This window comes from Zingiber officinale, chromosome 11B (assembly GCF_018446385.1).
Source record: "Zingiber officinale cultivar Zhangliang chromosome 11B, Zo_v1.1, whole genome shotgun sequence".
In the NCBI taxonomy this organism is placed as follows: domain Eukaryota; kingdom Viridiplantae; phylum Streptophyta; class Magnoliopsida; order Zingiberales; family Zingiberaceae; genus Zingiber; species Zingiber officinale.
The window spans coordinates 49,609,813-49,622,683 of NC_056007.1; the positions used below are offsets into that span (position 1 = coordinate 49,609,813).

Here is a 12,871-nt window from a genome sequence, read left to right on the forward strand (position 1 = left end):
GTAGATCTCCGAACAAAAAGAGTAAATATGCTGAAAGGAAAGCTGGAAGTACGAAAATGCATAGATAAAGCATGCTCAAAGTATGTGAATGTGCGTCAAAACATGCTAAACAAGAGTATAGAATCTACGCACATCACCTTCGCAATCCCGACAACAACGTTTCTTTAGATGCGGATTTTAGCGCGATCAAGTGGTCGTGCATCTATGGTATCCACACGAAAAAGTCTCGTTTGTCTCACAAACTCTCAAAGTTGAGAATGAAACAACCAAAGGTTGTGCTAGCAACCCTTCTTGGAAGTTTTGGCAAGTGGAAGAGAGGAGGACGAAGAAGAGCAAGAACACCAAAAATTCATCATGAAAATGAATCCATAAACCCCCTTTTATAGATTCATGAAATTGCCTCATGCCTTAATGTCAATTGCCTTGATTGACATTAATGTTTGTCTTCATCCAATGAATCCAATGCATCCTATGCATGAGCAATTCAAATGGTTCACTCTTCATCCAATGAATCCAATGCATCCAATGCGTGCAATGCATGAGCAATTCAAATTGTTCACTCTTCATCCAATGCATCCAATGCATGAGTAATTCAAGTTGTACACTCCTCTTTCTTGATGAATTCAAATTAATGAAATCATATAATAAGTCCAACTCATTAATCATCAATTAATTCATGAAATCATATAATAAGTCCAACTCATTTAACATCAATCCAATTGATTCAATGAGTCTAATTTGAATTTGACTCAATCCAATAGTTGAATTTAATTGAGTCTTACTCAATGAGTCCAATTTGAATTAGACTTAATCCAATGATTCATCATATGAATCCATCTCCATTGACTTGTTCCTTGTGTGTGACACAATAGGTTCTCATAACGTTGGCAATGTATCCAAATCAACATTTAAATACATAAGCAATGAGTGACATCTAGCATGGCATCATTGCTACCCAAGTGACGAGAATATCGAGATCCGACTTAACCTTTCTGTGGCTATTATCTTGTATGACTCAATCCTTCTATCATCGATATCTAGATTGATCAATGAGGCATAGACCATGTCATCCTCTTAATAATCTTTATATATGTTTCTTGATCTCTAAGTAGACACACTCAATTAAATAAGCTCAATATCACATATTAGCTCATTTAAGCATGGTCATGTATTCTTGTGTCCTACTAATGAAGGGACCCATAGATATCACTTCCGTCATATAGAAGGGATAAATCCCATCTACATTACTCACATCCCCCCGCGTAACTTATTGAATACCCAGTGATCAACTTTATGGTCCATCCTGTTACGGGTGACGTTTGTCAATACCAAAGTATACAACTCCTTATGTAAGGAACCGTAGTGACTTCAGGTCTAAGGACTATTCATACTAATAGTCACATGAGAATGTTTATGACACTCATATAACGATCTATGAAACATTCTCATGGCGGGTCATTCAGTATATATTCTCTAATATATACTCATGTGTCAACCTGATATCTTATATCCATTACTTGTGAGACTAAGTCATCCGATGACCTATATGCTAGTCTCAACACATTAATATTGTCCTTACATATTATTGCTTGACTATGAATAGTTAAGAGTAGTATTCTATGTATATCTACAATATCTCACTATCAATTCAACCAATTGATATGTTGTAGAGTAGAACCTCCTACTTTAGGACATTATTATACTTATTCATTCGACACTGAATTAAAGTAAATATAATAACCAAATTTTCCTTTATTAATAATTAAATATGATACAAAAGGAGCCCTTTACAAACATCTCATAATTGGTACTAGGGATATTACTAACAATCTCCCACTAGCACTAGTGACAATCACTGAAATATCTAATACCCAGTGACCTAGTATGACCATCATACTTCCTCTGTGCCAAAGCCTTGGTCAAGGGATCCACAATGTTAGCATTAATTGGTACTCTACATATATTCACGTCTCCTCTATCGTTGATCTCTTGAATAAGATGGAATCGTCATAGTATATGTTTGGATCTTTGATGAGAGCGAGGTTCCTGAACCTGTGAAATAGCCCCATTATTATCACAATAAAGGTCTATTGGTTTTACTATACTAGGAACAACACCAAGCTCGGTAATGAACTTCCTAATCCAAACAACCTCCTTTGCTGCAACTGAAGCAGTAATGTACTCGGCCTTTGTTGTAGAATCAGCGACTATGTCTTGCTTTGAACTCTTCCAGTTCACAGCACCACCATTTAAGAAAAATACATATCCTGACTGCGATCTATAATCATCCTTATCAGTTTGGAAGCTAGCATCGGTATAACCCTTTACAACAAGCTCTTCATCGCCTCCAAAGATCAAGAAATAATCTTAAGTCCTTCTTATGTACTTAAGAATATTCTGGACTGCTTTCCAATGACCTTCACCTTGATATGAATGGTATCTACTCATCATGCTTAACGCACACGAGACATCTCGATGAGTACATAGCATGACGTACATGATAGACCCTATTGCGAATGCATAAGGAATCTGATCCATGCGGTCCTTTCTTCCTTAGAAGAGGGGCATTGAGTCTTTGAAAGACTAACACTATGTGACATAGGTAGGAATCCCTTCTAGGAATTCACCATGGCAAAACGTTTAAGCACCTTGTCAATATATGTACTTTAGCTTAGACCAAGCAATCTTTTAGATCAATCTCTATAGATCTTAAGGCCTAAAATGTAGGTTACTTCTGTTAGAGTGTATACTAAAAGCCTAGCTTTTATATCACTACAACAAAATCCTCATTCAACAACACTGAAACGACAATGGTTTTATGCCAAATCGTTGTTGTTTTGACTTTTAACAACGGTTTTAACAAAAATCGTTGTCTTTTAGCAGTTTTTTTGGCCTACGACAACGATTTTTAAAAACCGTTGTCTATTTATGTTTTTTTGGGGCTACGACAATGGTTTTTAAAGGCTACGACAACAGTTTTTGAAAACTGTTGTCTATGTGCGCTTTTTTGGAGTTACGACAACGATTTTTGAAAACCGTTGTCTATTAAGTGATGTTGAATACCGGTGTTTTTTTTCCTTTGCCGTTTTTTCCCTTTCGTCGTTTTTCCCTTTCGCCATTTTTTATCGCCGCTTTTTTTCTTTCCCTCTCCCTAGAATTTTTTTGCCACCGCATTCCCCCCTTACCTTCTCTATCCCTAAGCATTTTCGTTCCTCTTTTCTCACAATCTCTCGCTCACTGGAGCCGCGTAGGAGCAGCAACAGCCGGGAAGAGCAATCACATTTGTCCCCTCCCTCTCTCTCCACCTTTCTCTGCTCCTCCACTACGGCCATCGCGGTGCCACCAGCGGCGGAGCACTAGACGCGTCAGCCTTTTCCGGCGATTCGGATCCACATCCCCATTGCCGACGGTATCGTCGCTCTCATTCTGATCGCTTATTGCGCTGCTGGCGATGTTGCCGTACACGACCCTGGGAGGTGAAGGCGGCGCTTGGGCGGAGTTTGACCTTCACCGAGGACATCTGGTTCCGCTACACCGCACGGATGCCCGACTACCTCCTATTTTACCACAACATCATCTTCCTCTTCATCATTTTCTACCTCACGCCACTCCCACTCGCCCTCATCGAACTCGGCTTCCCTGCCTCTGTCTCCTCTTTCAAGATCCAGCCCAAGATCTGCCTCCCGCTGACCTCCTTCTTCCAGTGCTATATGGACGTCATGTGGGTGTTCCTCCTCGTCGTCGGCCCGCTTCAACTCACCTCCTACCCCCACCATCAAGGTCCCTTCTTGATTCCTTAGGGTTGCACTGCAGTTTGATCTATTTTCTGGGGAGAAAAAACCTCTTTATTAGTTCAATAACAAGTACCTCACTTTTTTTTGCATTATTCAATTTGTAATATTTTCTGTTGATCTACTTTTTAATTACATAGCCGGATAAAAGCATCATTGTTTTTCTTTCAACCCACTTTCTTGAAGATTTTTGTTCTATCTTTACTAAAAGAGTTATTTGTAGTTTGTGGGGATAAGGACTGGGCTTCCCCTTCCCTCACTATGGGAAGTGGCTTTGCAACTCTTGGTTTACTTCGTGTTGGAGGACTATGGCAACTACTGGATTCACCGACTAATGCACTATAAATGGGGGTACGAGAAGATACACCGTGTCCACCATGAATTCACAGCGACTATTGGCTTTGCAGCACCCTATGCTCATATTCTTACAGCCATGAACTTGTACATACAACAACAACCAAGCCTTTTTCCCACTAAGTTGGGTTGGCACAACCATGAACTTGTGCATTGTTTTTAGAAAATAGGCATAGAAATAATGCAACTTTCTCATATTCTATTTTTAATTGACTGTGAAAGGTCCTTTTCTTGTCTGCTACATATTCTGAAAGATTCTTTATATGCTTCCTGTACATATCAACAGATAGTAATGCTATATTATTTCCAATCACACGGCTGTAACTTTTCACCGTTGGCCCTTGTAGCTTCAAAAGACAAACGATGAGCAATACCGTAGAATTCAAAAAACTGAGCATGCTCTTTAGGTGGCAGAGGTTTGTGCTATAAACAAATATTCTTAAAAATACATTGTTACATAGGCTTATATTTATATAAATCATGGAACCTTCTTTAGAAGGAGCTTTTAAGAGTACAATTGGAAGCAACAGCTAAGTCAAAGGAATTATCAGAGGTAAGAAGTCTTAGTAAATCGTAGCAGAGTTAATTCTCAGCATTTGTTTTGCTTACTTGTCTGGCTACATGATGAGTTCAATCAACAAGCTTCTTTACCTGCAATTTACACATGATCTCATCTTTCTTTCTATTGGAATATTTGACGCAATGACTTATATTGTTAAGAATATTTTGCTTGAGGGAGATGTCTTCCTGCATGACTAATAGAAAAGTTCAGTCGGGGCTGGATAATATGATTTATGCTTGAAATCTGTTAAACTGCTGCTAGATATGATGTCAAGAGTGGATCTTGTACAAGCTCATTGAGTTTGAAGATTGATTGATATCCTACGAACATATGTGCAAAACCTCTTTCATAATAATGTGAATTCTTGACAAGACTTCATCTGGGGCTTAATATTATCCTATATTGTTTATTTTTTGTCTCTCCAATTTACCTTTGCATGATAATTCACTTAAATGGAAAAGTGGTCAGCTTTGAGTCTATTCAGATGAAATTTGATTTGGGTTCTTGTGTCAAAAACTGGACATATTTTTTTTGTTGTTGGTTTTGTGGCATATCATTGATGTACTGCATGTGCAAGTATGGATTCTGTGGTACACTGCCATGTCTCACATAAGGCATGGGTTTGGCATTCAGTTATTTAACATTTGTAACTTCTTTTTAGTCAATTTATTCTATATAATAACAAAATGTTATAATTGAGCTGGAGTCAAAATTTTGTGTTTCTTGTTTTTAGGCTCATGGACCATGGTTTCCTCCTTGGCTTGCTACAAACGCCAATTACTATAAGGTGATTGTCTTAGAAATTTAGATGGAGTGTTAGAGAGATACCATATACATGTTAAGAGACTCCAATATGTCTTTGATATGGGCCTTTTAGGAACTTGCAACAACTCACTGGAATGAGCATGGACAACCTGTACTAGATGTCTTACTTCAAAAGGTGCTAATTTTTCACCTGTACTATTTTTTTTCTATTGAATTTGTTTGTCAGTTCTTGCTTTATCACCATGAATGCATGTCACATATTATCTTACAATTTTAGTTTAATCTTGCATTGTACTTATCAATTTTGTGAAAACATTTCTCAAGGTATCAGAGAAATCGATTCAAGCACAACAATTTATGGAACCACATTTTGAATCTTCCAAAGCTGTAAGTGGCCAACCAATGACTATTTTCAGTATCTGAATTATGTTAATTATTCATATATTTCAGTGTTGCTTGATTGGCAATCCATAAGCAAATTATATAAATTTGGATTAATTTGCACTTGGCTTTGGTTTGGATTATATATCAGTTTACTACTTTATCGACTTTCTTTTAAGGTAGTTGATATTTTAGGCAGGATTTATTATGTTTCTAAATAATTTTGTTTCCTTGAATTTCTGAAGAAATGGATGTTTCTTGTGTCAAGCATTGAACCTTATGTGCAAACTGTGTCAAGTAAAGCAGTGGAAGTTTATCACACATCTAAGAGTGTCATGTCCAGCCACATAGCCAAAGTACAAGAAATTTCAGATCCTTATTTCCAGGTACTCATGGTATTATTTCAACCAGGATGCATATATAGACATGCCTCTGTATCAATTTGTCATTACATGTTCTATTTTTTTGTTTGTTGATACACCGTGCTATGCAAATTTCCATAACTTGTATCAGGCTGCCAAGAGATTTTCTCAACCATATGTAAAACAATTTGCTACTATTACCAAACCACATGTTGAAAAGGTGCGAGTTGCTTTTAGTCCCTATAGTGACTGTGTGATTCATGCTTATGGAAAATTTCTCGAATCAGCCACAACTTATCACCAGCAGGTAATTTCTGCTTATAACAATTCATACTATTTTTTTAATTCATTGTCGTTAAAAAAAATGGCTGCGTACCAAAAAAGGTAATCTTATTTGCTTAGCATAGACACATTCGCATTCCATAAAATGGGCTATAATGAACTAAAATTGCAATTTTGTTTATATATTTGCTTGTTTGTGTGGTTTATAGTGTCTTAATAAGAATTTAAGCTTAATTTAACCTAGATACTGGGGTTTTCTTTCTACTAATGAGCTTATTAAATTAGTAATAATTTATGAGAATAAGAGTTATAAGACGAGCAAACAAGTACCTTAACAGGATAATGTTCCTTCTCACTTACCCAAGGGCATTTCCAATATCTGGGATCTTTCATGATCTATTTATTTTATATACTTCATTTAGTGCAATAGGGGATAAAATGAGTTAATTTGTTGAATGTACCCATGGCTATAATCACCACCAATTCCATGTTTTTTAATCATATATATTGTAAGGCGATATCATATTAGATGATGAATCAAATTATTTTCTTCTTGAAACCTCTCTTCTTTTCATGTTATATGTTCTCTTCTATTTTTTTTTTGGTGCTTTGCTTCACAAAAATCCAGAATGTTGGAAAAGGTTAACATGGAAGAATCAGCAAGTGAGAAAGAGGAGTCCAATGAAATTATACAAGTTGAAGATTTTGATGGGGCTTGAGTTGACAATAATTACTTGCAATCCTACATGGCATGAACCACCATCACAAGTTTCTAATCTTTTGACAATTGTACATTAGTTGTAAATGAAGTTTATTTGTTTATTTGTATTGGGATAAATTTTATTTGAATATTAGACATATTTTTTCTTTTGTGATTGTAATATAATTCTTGTATAAGTAACATTTTGAATGACATTGATATGGGAAATATTCTTTCTTTTGTGATTATGATTCTTTATTATATATTTATATTGAAATATGATATATTGGTATTAAAAGATAATAATTTAAAAGACAATGATCTAAAACCGTTGTTGTTGTCTATCACCCTCAAAGACAACGGTTAAAAACCGTTATCGTAGCCCCAAAAATAGTTGTAAACTAGCAGTGTTAATAAAAAATGCTCTAAACAACAACGGTTTTAAACCGTTGTCTTATCATTCAAAGACAACAGTTTAAAACCGTTGCAAAACTGTTGTCTTTTCATTAAAAGACAACCGTTTAAAACCGTTGTCGTAGCCCCCACTTTTAACAACACTACCAATTACAACGGTTTTAAAGGGCCTACGACAACAGTTTTTAACCATTGTCTTTTAATGTTTTTGTTGTAGTTTATAAACATTTATTTAGAAATAAAGAATCAAAATGGTCAAATACCTACATTTATTTCTTAAGTGTAGTTGTTCAATTAATTTATATTGTAGATAACATGATGTGTGGTGTCATACACAGAAGATCATGTTATTAGTTCTTTATAAATTATAAACAGTTTTTCACGACTAAGATGGAAAGAAACAAACCATTGGAATAGTCGTAGTGTAGTTAGGTATTAGTTTATCTTGACTAATAAATTACACTAGTACACTCTAAGTGTATTGAGTAGGACCATTTTAGGTAAGTTCTTTTTATACTGACTTGATAAAAGAATAAACTTTAGTTATTATGGAAGTGTGTGCTCTTAATCCTAATATAATAACAAACACAAATATTAAGTATTTATTTCTTTGACTTATCAATGGGTGAGATTTAGCTCGATAAATCAATAAGCCCGATAAGTTGGGAAATGATATTACTTATAGTGTGTGTTGTTGATTATAGAAGGAAACTGTGTCCTAGAGATACTAGGTTGATAATGTCCCCAAGAGGAGCTCATAAGGATTGTCATATTAAACCCTACAGGTGGACTTAGTCCGACATGACGATAAGGTTGAGTGGTACTACTCTTGGATTGATATATTAATTAAAATGAGTTGTCTGTAACTCAATTAATTAGTGGGCATCCGACATCTAAAACACAGGGAGACTAACACACTCATAATAAGAAGGAGCCTAAAAATATAATTTGGGATTGGTGCGGTAGTTCAATAATATGAATTATTATTGATGAAGTTAATTTGTGTGTTCGGGGCAAAAACGGGAAGCTTAATTTCATCGGGAGACCAAAACCAATTCCTCCTCTCGGTCCCTATCGTAGCCACTTGTATATAGAGAATTATACCCACCTATACCCACTTCTTACCCATCCTAATGGGGCCGGCCAAGCTAGCTTGAAACCCAAGATAGGGCCGGCCAAGATCAAAGGATTGAGCCAAGTTAATTGGCCCGCCATAGCTTGGAGCCCAAGCTTGATTGCCCGACCATATTAAAAAGGATTTTATTTTTATTTAAATTTTTTTATTAATGTGGATATCATGATTTTAAAAGAGAGTTTACAATTTAAATCTTTCCTTTTATATCATTCTACAAAGGATTAATAAAAGATTTGAAATCTTTCCTTATTTGTAGATTGAAAGGTAGATTTTAATTTTGAGAAAACTTTCCTTTTTGAACCATGTTCATGATTTAAAAGAGAGTTTAAAAAATTAAATATTTCTTTTATAAGTTTCTACAAAAAATTAAGAAAAGATTTGATGTCTTTCCTTATTTGTAGATTGAAAGGAGATTTTAATTTTTAGAGATAACTTTCCTTTTTGGAAATCATCCACATGTTTAAAAGAAAGATTTTAATTTATAAAATTTCCTTTTTATAAACCACCATGAAGGGAAAAATTATTGGAGAAATTTTTTATAAATTTCTGGAGACAAATTAGGAAATTTTAATTCTTGTGTTAATTAAAACTCTCCTTGTTTTGGAGATTAAAGTGGCCGGCCATGATGTTTAATGAAAAGAAAATTGTTTTTTAATTAAAATAAATTTTCCTTTTCATAGCAAAAGAATTAAGGAATTTTTTATTTAAATTTCCTTATTTGCCAAGACCAAGGATTATAAAAGAGAGAGTAGAGGTGCCTTCATGGCTAATGACTCTATTCTTTTTCTTCCTCTCTTTTCCTCCTTGGTGTGGCCGGCCCTAGGGTCTCTTCTTCTTCTCTTCTCTTCCTCCTTTGTGGTCAGTGGCATCAACACAAGAGAAATCCATGGTGGCTGGTTCTAGCTAGGAGAAGACGGAGAGAAAGGAGTTTTTGTTTCTAGCATCCCTTGGAGCTTGGTGGTGGGGGTCGGACCTCTACTTCTCTTGGAGAATTATGGTGGCCGAATCTTGCTTGGAGAAGAAGGCGGCTTAGGTGGATTCTCATCTCGGTAGATCGTTGCCCACACAACGTCCGGGATAAGAAGATGAATACGGTAGAAGATCAAGAGGTTATTTGCTTACAAAGAAAAGTATAACTAGTAATTGTTTTCCGCATCATACTAGTTTTCTTTGTATAGTTATTTTTGGAAATACCAAACACAAGAGGCATATGATTCTTGTATTTTTGGATTTGTTTCAAAGTTGTTTTTCTTTTCTTTTATTTTTTGAATTTGTGATTTGATTGTTCTTTTTGGTTAAACCTACAGTTATATAAGGAGATTAAATATTAGCTTTCCTTAAAAGGCTTTGTCTAGGCGGTGGTGGATGCTCCCATACCCAAGAAGGCTATGTGCCTCGCCATGCAGTCCTGGAAGCCAATTTTGGAAATTAATATTTAATTGAATTTATAACATAAGTTGATTTGGATCAATAGTGCTAAGTTCCACTTGCGATCCAAGTCTAAACTATTAAGAATAGATAAGTTAAATTTGGATTCAATAATGTTATGTTCCATTTGTGATTCCTAATTTAACTTCTAAAGAACACAGTAGGTTATTTAGGAAAAGGTTCGACACTTGTACAAAATTTTTGTATAGTGGAACCGGTACGATTCTCCTAGGACTAACCAACAATTGGTATCAGAGCTAGGGTTTACCTCTGTGTGTTTGGTTTTCAAATAGATTATGCACATGTCATACATAATTTAGGTAGGATAATAGTAGGATGTGCTAACTTTGTGGTTGCAGGCTCCAACTATTATGGCATATAGATATTGTGTGTGATTGGACCCTTGGACATGTCAAGGGCATTATTTTGTGTGTGCATGATTATCTGTATTAAATACAACAGGAGCTGTATTAGTTTTAGAATTTTACTTTTTTATTCGATCTAGAATACATGTATATTCCTTTATGGAATATAGGATCGATATATGTAAAATTCAATTTTTGTCGCGGATCGTATCTTTGAGAAGCGTGGTGCTATTGGAGGACCAGAGGCGCAGCGGAATAAGAAGCAAGATAGATGTGACAACTCGACCCGATGGCGGTGGATAAAGATGGCAGCAGCTAGGGTTGGAGCACACGGAGGACAGTGATGAAAATACCATAATAGTTGGAAAATTAATTTCCAAATTTATTGCTTTTATTTACTATGTGTGTGTGCATGTGTTATATGCTAGCTTAGGTTAAAATTCCTCACCTTAAATAACTAAGTGAAAGAGGGATTTTAAATAAATTCCACGGTCTCCATTACTGGTTTGTAAGTGATGCAACAAGCTTGCATATTGGCTCTGAGTGCCTCCCTCCACAATGGATGGGTTTGTTGCGGAACACTAGATCAAACTTCTTTTATGGATGATTATAGGAAATTATTTAGGAGTGTGTGATATTCTCCAACTGAAGGGGCAAAATCCTATTTAATGGACTAAGTATCAAGTAATGGTATATACTTAGACGCATTCAATAGTATCATTCCCAACGGAGTCACTGCTATTGTTTTACGGGACCAAAGAAATACCAAATATTGATTTGTCATAAAGTTAGGTAAAACCCCCCTCTTACAAATGTTTGAATTTGTATACATCCACACTAAAGTGACATACAAAATTCATGATGTTTGAGGTAATTTATTTGTCAGGTTGACAATATAAAATGGGTAATACCTCCTCTTATAAACAATTGAATTTGTATACGTCCACACTAACGTGGCATACAAAATTCATGGAGTTTGAGGTAATTTAAGATTGACAAGATAATTAATGAGTAAGACCCTCCTCTTACAAATGTTGAATTTGTATACGTCCACACTAATGTGGCATGCATAATTCCCGGTGTTTGAGGTGTTGGTGAATTTAAATAATATTATTTGAGGAATCGATGTTATTTTAAATTCAAAGTTTTGACCAAATATTTGATCAAAGACAGACCAACTATTAATTTTATTCGTCATAAAGTAAGGTTGACGAGATAATAAAATTAATGGATAAAATCTCCTCTTTGATTTTGTATACGTCCAAACTATCGTGACATACAAAATTCACAGGGATTTTTAAGGAGTTGGTCTTAACCAAATATTTTTGTGATTCTTAGGTTTTCAAATGTTAGTCAGTCCCCTAGTTGTTATATTATAGAAGAGACTTAGTAGTCCCAATTATAATGATTGGAAATAGGACTTGGACATTAAGGTGGATTGTCTTATTAGAACTAAGAACAATTAAGGTGTATTTTATTCATTAATTGTTACATATTTAGTGGAGTTATCTACCGGTACCTGGCATGTAGATACGGGAACCACTGATCATGTCTACAATTTATTGCAGGGGTTCCAGGAAACCCGACAATTATATGAAATAAAAATCACCATCTACATGGGCATTATTGCAAAAGTAGCAGCTGTTGCAGTAGGAGATGTTTATCCTCTGATGGAAATAAATAGTGGATTTTGAGAAAATTATCGTTACATACCAAGTTTAGAAAGAACTTGATTTCAGTTTTTAAACTATCAAAAAATTGATATTCTGTCTATTTTGATAACAAACTTGTTATCAAGAAAAAATAAGAAAGTTATCTGTTCTGATATGTTGGTTGACAATTTATAATCCAATAACTCCCACGATGCAATAAATGAAAATTAATAATACATCTTCTAACTTTAATAAGAGAAAGCAACCTTCGGAAATGAACCAATCATATTTTTGGCATCTAAGTCTAGGTTATATTAACTTGAGTAGGATTCAAAGGATAATAACCAATGAACTCTTGGCTTCATTAGTAGTGGAAATCTTTTCCAACCTACGAATCTTACTTGGAAGGAAGAATAACCAAGAAGCTTTTAAGTCTAAAGGGTATGGAGCCAAAGATATGTTGAAATTGGTTCATTCTAATTTGTGTGTTCCTATGACTATCCAGACAAGAGGTAGTTTTGAATATTTCGTCAATTTTATAGACAACTATTCAAAATACGGGTACATTTACTTGATGCGCTGCAAGTCTAAGTGCTTTGATAAGTTCAAAGAATATTAGGCTGATATGGAGTAATGTCAAGGTAAAAGTATCACGACACTACGCTGAGATCGTAGTGGCA

The 12,871-nt window shown here is 35.1% G+C and overlaps 1 pseudogene; it reads left to right on the plus strand.

Annotated features, from left to right (window-relative positions):
• The first annotated feature begins 3,451 nt into the window (after positions 1-3,451).
• On the plus strand, positions 3,452-6,603 carry LOC122033907 (annotated as a pseudogene).
• Positions 6,604-12,871: the final 6,268 nt, after the last annotated feature.